The sequence below is a fragment of the Sinocyclocheilus rhinocerous genome, unplaced genomic scaffold (assembly GCF_001515625.1).
Source record: "Sinocyclocheilus rhinocerous isolate Xijiao unplaced genomic scaffold, SAMN03320098_v1.1 scaffold3663, whole genome shotgun sequence".
NCBI classification, from domain to species: Eukaryota; Metazoa; Chordata; class Actinopteri; order Cypriniformes; family Cyprinidae; genus Sinocyclocheilus; species Sinocyclocheilus rhinocerous.
The window spans coordinates 45,685-53,391 of NW_015630018.1; the positions used below are offsets into that span (position 1 = coordinate 45,685).

The 7,707-nt window shown below is 38.0% G+C and overlaps 1 pseudogene; it reads right to left on the reverse strand.

Annotated features, from left to right (window-relative positions):
* Positions 1-3,802: 3,802 nt before the first annotated feature.
* Positions 3,803-7,707, reverse strand: part of LOC107739457 (integral membrane protein GPR155-like) — a 16,476-nt pseudogene continuing 12,571 nt past the window's right edge.

Sequence of the window (7,707 nt, forward strand, 5' to 3'; positions counted from 1 at the left end):
ACATTATAGGAGCAAGGATTCAGTGGATTTTAGGATCATGGTGCTTTTGTATGGTGAGGTAGCCTAAGCTGTTTTAATCAACAACCTTCAATAAAAAGGAGATCTATTTTGTTTTATTGTATTTGACGGGAGTGCCCCATCATCAGATTAGGGCTTAATCTCTCACTGTCTTTGACTCTGGCAGTGGATGTGTGGGGTGTCCACTAATCTCACTTGTATGTGTACACAGACATACACGTTCAGCAAATGCATAACTGTATCCTATGCGTTCGTGTGAACGTGTCTAATTAAAGGAACAGTTTTATCTCATATTTGCTTAAATTAGTAGTTAAACCAAAATGAAAATTCTGCCGCTATGTAACTTGTTATTATACTTTGATAATTTTCCTCACCGTCGAAGCTCTGAAATGGACTACAACAGCTACATGGACTACAAAAATGGCGCCTAACACAATTCACGTTAAACCTGATTGGTTCCCATGTGTCTCGTGGCCAAACGTCTTTGACCTCAACGGCGCCATATTTGATTTGGGAGATACAGAAGAAGAGGGTTTTGTGTATATATATATATATATATATAATACAACTGTTGTTAGTTCATGTTATCTGAAGTCCATTTGATTTTAATAATATATTAGTAAATGTTAAAATCACACTAGTTTTTTTTTCATCGTTAGTTCATGCGAACTAATGTAGATAACCTGTTAACAAAAGGAACCTTATTGTAAAGTGTGACCTTAAATCTTAATAATAAATCATTTGGTAAAACTAAAATCTATACATAAACCATCTGAAAAGTAACCAATATAAACGAAGGCATGGTTAACAAAATCTAAGACCTTCATACAGCTTCATATTTTAAAAACTGCTGAACTCCTCAGACTTAAAAGTGCCCAAAGTTGAATAAACACCCCTAAACTGTTGCCGAGAGCTAGTGGGAGATATCATTCAAGCACTTCCTGTATGTTTGGATATCATTTGAAATCATTGTATAGACTCTAACTTGTAATCGTAAATAAGGTAACACTTTATTTTAAGGACCAATTCTTACTATTAACTAGCATGCATATTACTAGCATATTGGCTCTTTATTAGTACTTATAATGCACATATTATTTCCTTATTCTGCATGACCATATTTTAGATCCCTTAATCCGACCCTATTTTGCTAATTTTTAATAAGCAGCAAATTAGGAGATTGTTGAGGCAAAAGTCGTAGTGACCGTAAAGGGTAATATATTTTGACTTGTTAATTTAGTCACATTGTTCTCATCACTAAGTGAAAATAATGGTATATTTTCCCCATTTTAGATTGTGTGTCAAAGGTCTCAAATGGGAAATCTTAAGTTGTCTGCCTTGCCTTGTCCATATCCAGTGCCGCTTCCACTCGTTTTAATTAAAGAAAGTTTCTATGACGCACAGACATCCTATGCACTCATCAAACACTTACAGCTAAATAATTAATTCCAGAAATGTTTGATTGTGTGAACATTATGTTTCCAGGAACCTGGAATTAAAAGTAGATCTGTTCAGAAAAGGATCAACACTCAATCAATTCCATGAGCATGCCTTTATTGATGTTTTTGGAACGACTCAATGTCTTCACAGCTGATAAAATGACAAGTGTTCAAAGGAGATGACACTCACTGACATCCGCAGGATTCGCCGTCACCTTCATCTGTAGGATTTTGCTGTGTCAATTTCAGGGTTGCCAGGTTTCACGTTTTGAGGGGGGTCCCCCGTTAAAAATCATTCCGGTGAGGTAAAATACACGTTTTTGGTGGGGTTCCACTGGTAAAATTAGCATTTTAGGGGCTAAATATCACGTTATTGGGGTCGCTTAAACCCGCGGCAACAGTATTAAAGTAGCCCAATTCCGCGGGAAAACCGCGGACTTGGCAACACGGTTTAATCAAGACAGAAACCAAAAAAAATCTGGCGCCCTCACGTGGCTGTGAGAGGAAACGCAACCACTTCCTACCAATCAATTACAGTGAAGATAATGAATCATTGGAATTAAGCAAGGAGATTTGAGCTAGTTATCACATGCTCTATAGATACACGATTTCCAAATGCAATTATGTCCCTTGTTTTAGTCTTAAGAGTGTTAATTCCTTCAGAATTCTTCTATAGCTGCCGAGTAAACAAGTGAACTTTAGTAGTCACACTTTTGTTTGTTATCCAAAAAAAAAGGAAAAAGACCTGACACAATCACATTATAATTGTTTTTTATTATTAAATGGGTTGCACTTTATTTTACAGTATATGCAGTGCACTTATCAAAGAAAGTACTGGGTAATATAAGGTAACTACATTGGTTAAGGGGGTTAGTACCTCTTTATTTTCCCAGTTATTATACTATAATAAGTACATAATATGCACATGCAGAACAGGACTGTAAAATAAAGGGCTACCATTACTGAAATTAGATTGTACATTCATTTAAAGTAATTTTTTTGGGCTGGGTATTAAACAATATTCACCTCTGAATTATACATATGCATTTTTATACAAAATTATATAACATATTAATATATTCTTTCTATGAAGCACAGATATTCCATGCAGTCAACAAACACTTTCACTGAAGTACTTTGTAAGGTTAATCATTCCAGATCCTGAAGGAATCATCGGGATAAATGTTTTATTGCAGAAATTGCAAGTTGGCAGGACTTAAACATAAAAATAACTTACGAACTGTCCACTTTATTAAAATAACAATAATCTCATTACAAAAGTTCAAAAAAAACAAAACTGCAACAACAGCCGGTGTGGTGCAGAATCAGCTGTAAACCTTAGACTTTACATTCAATTCTATCTGTTATGGATGAATACAATTTTGAGATGAATGTGTCAGGCAGTTCAATATAGCAGTCAAAATAATAATAAAAATTGAAAAACAAACAAACAAAAACTGAGAAGTAAAAACAGATTTCCAGTCATTTCCTTTATGTGTGAGGTAGGTAAAGTGTTCGAAACCTCATTTTAACCAACTACTTTCACATCTGGTTATTGCTATTGGTTTCTAGAAAAAATAATTGACTTTTACACAAAATAAAAATTAGCCCACAAATTACTCACCCTCAAGTCATCCTAGGTGTATATGACTTTCTTCTTTCAGACGAATCCAGTCGGAGTTATTGTAAGAAAAATATCCATATTCAAAACGTAATAATCACTTGACTCTAACTTGCGCTCACTGTTGTAAACGGAAGCAGTTCCGGGTGGATGAGTATAAGGTCAGCGCTGCGCATGCGCCGCTCAGAAGTGACACACGCGGAAGCGCAGGGGAGAGATCAAAACAAAACAACGGTCAAGAATTAGAAGTACAAAACGAGGATTTGTAAAGAAGAATGTCGGAGGATTTCGATATAAGCCAAGAGGAGACTGGTTTTCCTTTGCTAAAGTAAGGAAACTTTGCTTTCTTTGCTCCTGTAAACAAACGTTGGTTTTCACGAGACTCGCAGGCGCATGCGCAACGCTGACCTCCATACGTCATCCTCCCGGAGCTGCTTCCCTTTACAACAGTGAGCGCAAGCTAGATTAAAGTGATTATTACGTTTTAAATATGGATATTTTTCTTACAAAAACGCATCGATTTACTACAGGAGGACTTTGTTCACCCCCCGGAGCCGTGTGAGAAGTTTTTTTTATGGATGGGCGCTTTTTATTTAACTTCTTTTGGACTGATGCATGCAACACCCGCTGACTGCCATTAAACAGCTTGAAAGATCAAAGACATTTTTTTATATAACTCCGACTGGATTCGTCTGAAAGAAGAAAGTCATATACACCTAGGATGCCTCGGGGGTGAGTAATTTGTGGGCTAATTTTCATTTTTGGGTGAACTAACCCTTTAAATGTGCGCTGGGTCATTGGCTAAAATGCTCAAACCACTGTCAGTCTGCCAGCCTTCGGAGCGATTTGACTCCTCTATGTGAAGCGGTAGTGCAGGGCTTCATCGAGGAAGCTGTGCTCAAGGGTGATGTGCTGAATGACTCCGCCCTCCAGCAGACGTGAGCCGTACTCTAGCGCCTCGCCCGGGTCGCTGGCCAATCCCACGCTCTGCAGCCAGCACACCATGTCACTGCCCAGAAACGTCTCTGTGGTGCTTCTCTCTCCACACCTGCATAGTGGAGCATGTGTCACCGACTGCACCCGACCCAAACCAAACAGACAAGGAGACAGAGAGACAGGCAGGCAGAGGAGAGAGTAGCAAGCAGCAGATAGACAGCAAATGAGAGATGATCAGAAAGCCAAGGAAGAGGTTTGAAAAATAAATCAAAAAAGGTCATGCTTTAAAAAAAAAAATCGTAAGATTCATGCAAATGTTTTAATGAACATGATATAACATGCAAAATTAGACTATAATTGCAAAAAGAAATCAATGCATGCAAACGAATGGTCAAATTAAAATAATCCAGTGCAAAAAAAAACACAGGGATAGCAGTGGAGGGTCTCTCACCTTTTCTTGTGAACGATGTCTCTGACGCACTGCTCTTTATGATATGTGAGGAACTGAGTGCAGGTCAGTCTGATCTCCTCAGACACTGCAGAGCCTGTGACCTCCTGACCCCAACCCTGCCACAGGCTCGCTAACCTTTAACAACATATAGAAGACCACTTCATTAGTACACTAGTTATGTACAACACCTTTACATTTTCACATTCAAAGTTCATTAAAAAAATGAAAATTTTCAGGCCATCCAAGATGTATTTCAGTTGGTTTCCTCAGATTTGGAGAAATGTAGCGTTACATCACTTGCTCACCAATGGATCCTCTGCAGTGAATGGGTGCCGTCAGAATGAGAGTCCAAACAGCTGAGAAAAACATCACAATAATCCAGTCCATCAGTTAATGTCTGGTGAAGAGAAAAGCTGCATGTTTGTAAGAAACAAATCCATCAAGACATTTTAAATTTAAACTGTCACTTCTCGCCAAAATATGAATCCATAAACCATAACAACACTTCCACCAGTATAAAAGTCCATCTCCTCCTCTCACATCATATTTGTTTAGAGCTGTTATTGACTGTTTTTGCTTATAAACGGTGCTTGATCTCTGCATATTTCTCTCCTGATATTTCACTGGAGAAAGCAATATTATGGATAGAGGACTGATTTTGAGTTAAAACATCTTAATGATGGATTTGTTTCTTACAAAAGCGGTAGTGCAGGGCTTCATCGAGGAAGCTGTGCTCAAGGGTGATGTGCTGAATGACTCCGCCCTCCAGCAGACGTGAGCCGTACTCTAGCGCCTCGCCCGGGTCGCTGGCCAATCCCACGCTCTGCAGCCAGCACACCATGTCACTGCCCAGAAACGTCTCTGTGGTGCTTCTCTCTCCACACCTGCATAGTGGAGCATGTGTCACCGACTGCACCCGACCCAAACCAAACAGACAAGGAGACAGAGAGACAGGCAGGCAGAGGAGAGAGTAGCAAGCAGCAGATAGACAGCAAATGAGAGATGATCAGAAAGCCAAGGAAGAGGTTTGAAAAATAAATCAAAAAAGGTCATGCTTTAAAAAAAAAAAATCGTAAGAGTCATGCAAATATGTTTTAATGAACATGATGTAACATGCAAAATTAGTCTATAATTGCAAAAAGAAATCAATGCATGCAAACGAATGGTCAAATTAAAATAATCCAGTGCAAAAAAAAACACAGGGATAGCAGTGGAGGGTCTCTCACCTTTTCTTGTGAACGATGTCTCTGACGCACTGCTCTTTATGATATGTGAGGAACTGAGTGCAGGTCAGTCTGATCTCCTCAGACACTGCAGAGCCTGTGACCTCCTGACCCCAACCCTGCCACAGGCTCGCTAACCTTTAACAACATATAGAAGACCACTTCATTAGTACACTAGTTATGTACAACACCTTTACATTTTCACATTCAAAGTTCATTAAAAAAATGAAAATTTTCAGGCCATCCAAGATGTATTTCAGTTGGTTTCCTCAGATTTGGAGAAATGTAGCGTTACATCACTTGCTCACCAATGGATCCTCTGCAGTGAATGGGTGCCGTCAGAATGAGAGTCCAAACAGCTGAGAAAAACATCACAATAATCCAGTCCATCAGTTAATGTCTGGTGAAGAGAAAAGCTGCATGTTTGTAAGAAACAAATCCATCAAGACATTTTAAATTTAAACTGTCACTTCTCGCCAAAATATGAATCCATAATCCATAATAACACTTCCACCAGTATAAAAGTCCATCTCCTCCTCTCACATCATATTTGTTTAGAGCTGTTATTGACTGTTTTTGCTTATAAACGGTGCTTGATCTCTGCATATTTCTCTCCTGATATTTCACTGGAGAAAGCAATATTATGGATAGAGGACTGATTTTGAGTTAAAACATCTTAATGATGGATTTGTTTCTTACAAGCACGCAGCTTTTGGCTTCTCGAGATGTTAACTGATGGACTGGAGTGGTGTGGATTATTGTGATGTTTTAATCAGCTCTCATTCTGACGGCACCCATTCACTGCAGAGCATCCATTGCTGAGCAAGTGATTTAATGCTACATTTCTCCAAATCTGATGAAGAAACAAACTCAAATACATCTTGGATGGCCTGAGGGTGAGGATATTTTCAGCAAATTTTCATTTTTGGGTGAGCTACTCCTGTAAAAAGCATCTTTCTTCCTCTTTTTAAATAAAAGCTCCTTCCCCCTATCCAGACCATTTATTGAAGAAAAGCCACAAAAGCATAACAAAATCAAGTTTTTCAAAAAGCAACCTTAACATTATAATGGCATTAAATTGGTAATTTCACTACAAATGCTACAAGAATGTGGAATACGGCCCATTCAATTATTTATTCATTTTCCCCACCACTTATAAATGTCAATAAAGTTTTTTGTGCCAATTTTCTACCCTCTCTCTGACCCTTAAAATTAAACGGGCAGCTGTGCTGTCAAGACTTATGAAAATGCCATATTTGCATGTACAATGAGAGACAGCATTGTGCTGTGGGTTTGCTGTCAAGTTGTTTTTATCTTCTCCATCCTTCAATAACAGCTTTTTGCAATGCTGCATTACACTGTAACGATCACAAAGCAATCCTAACTGAAATGTGCCACTGTTCAGAGATCAGGGATCTTGTTCCTCGCTCCAGCCGAATTCTCTGCAGAGCGGCAGGTGCTACACACAGCCAGAAACAACACACTATTATCATCAGTTCTTCTCTGCTGTTTGAGAATATATTCCCTATATAGCTTTTCCCGTATTACCTAACCGTGACTTGGCAGCAGGTACTGTAGGTAAAAAGAGGATATGCAATGCATAGAAACATTACAGCATTTATTAAGTGCTATTAGCAGTCTACATTCCATTTAAAATGACAATATAAGAGCAAGAAACCTGCTTTTTATCCTCAGATACACTCATTGTAACAGCAACTTAACATCTTAAGAATCCTAAAAGTACTTAAATTAATACATTAAAAGTTTTTAGTTTTAAATTCAGTAATACTGTATTATTTAACTTCTTAATTTACTATAAAATAAATCCTCACTGATAGAACATCAAACTATTTTGAAGTGTTGTACTGTGTATCATATTTTACCATTTCATCAGTTGCCTCAAACCAATCCTGGAGTATCAACTAAATCTAGAACTGTCCAAAAAAGAATTGCATGCACTGATTTTTCATAAATATAAATTATATATATATATATATATATATATTAGTGCTGGGCGGT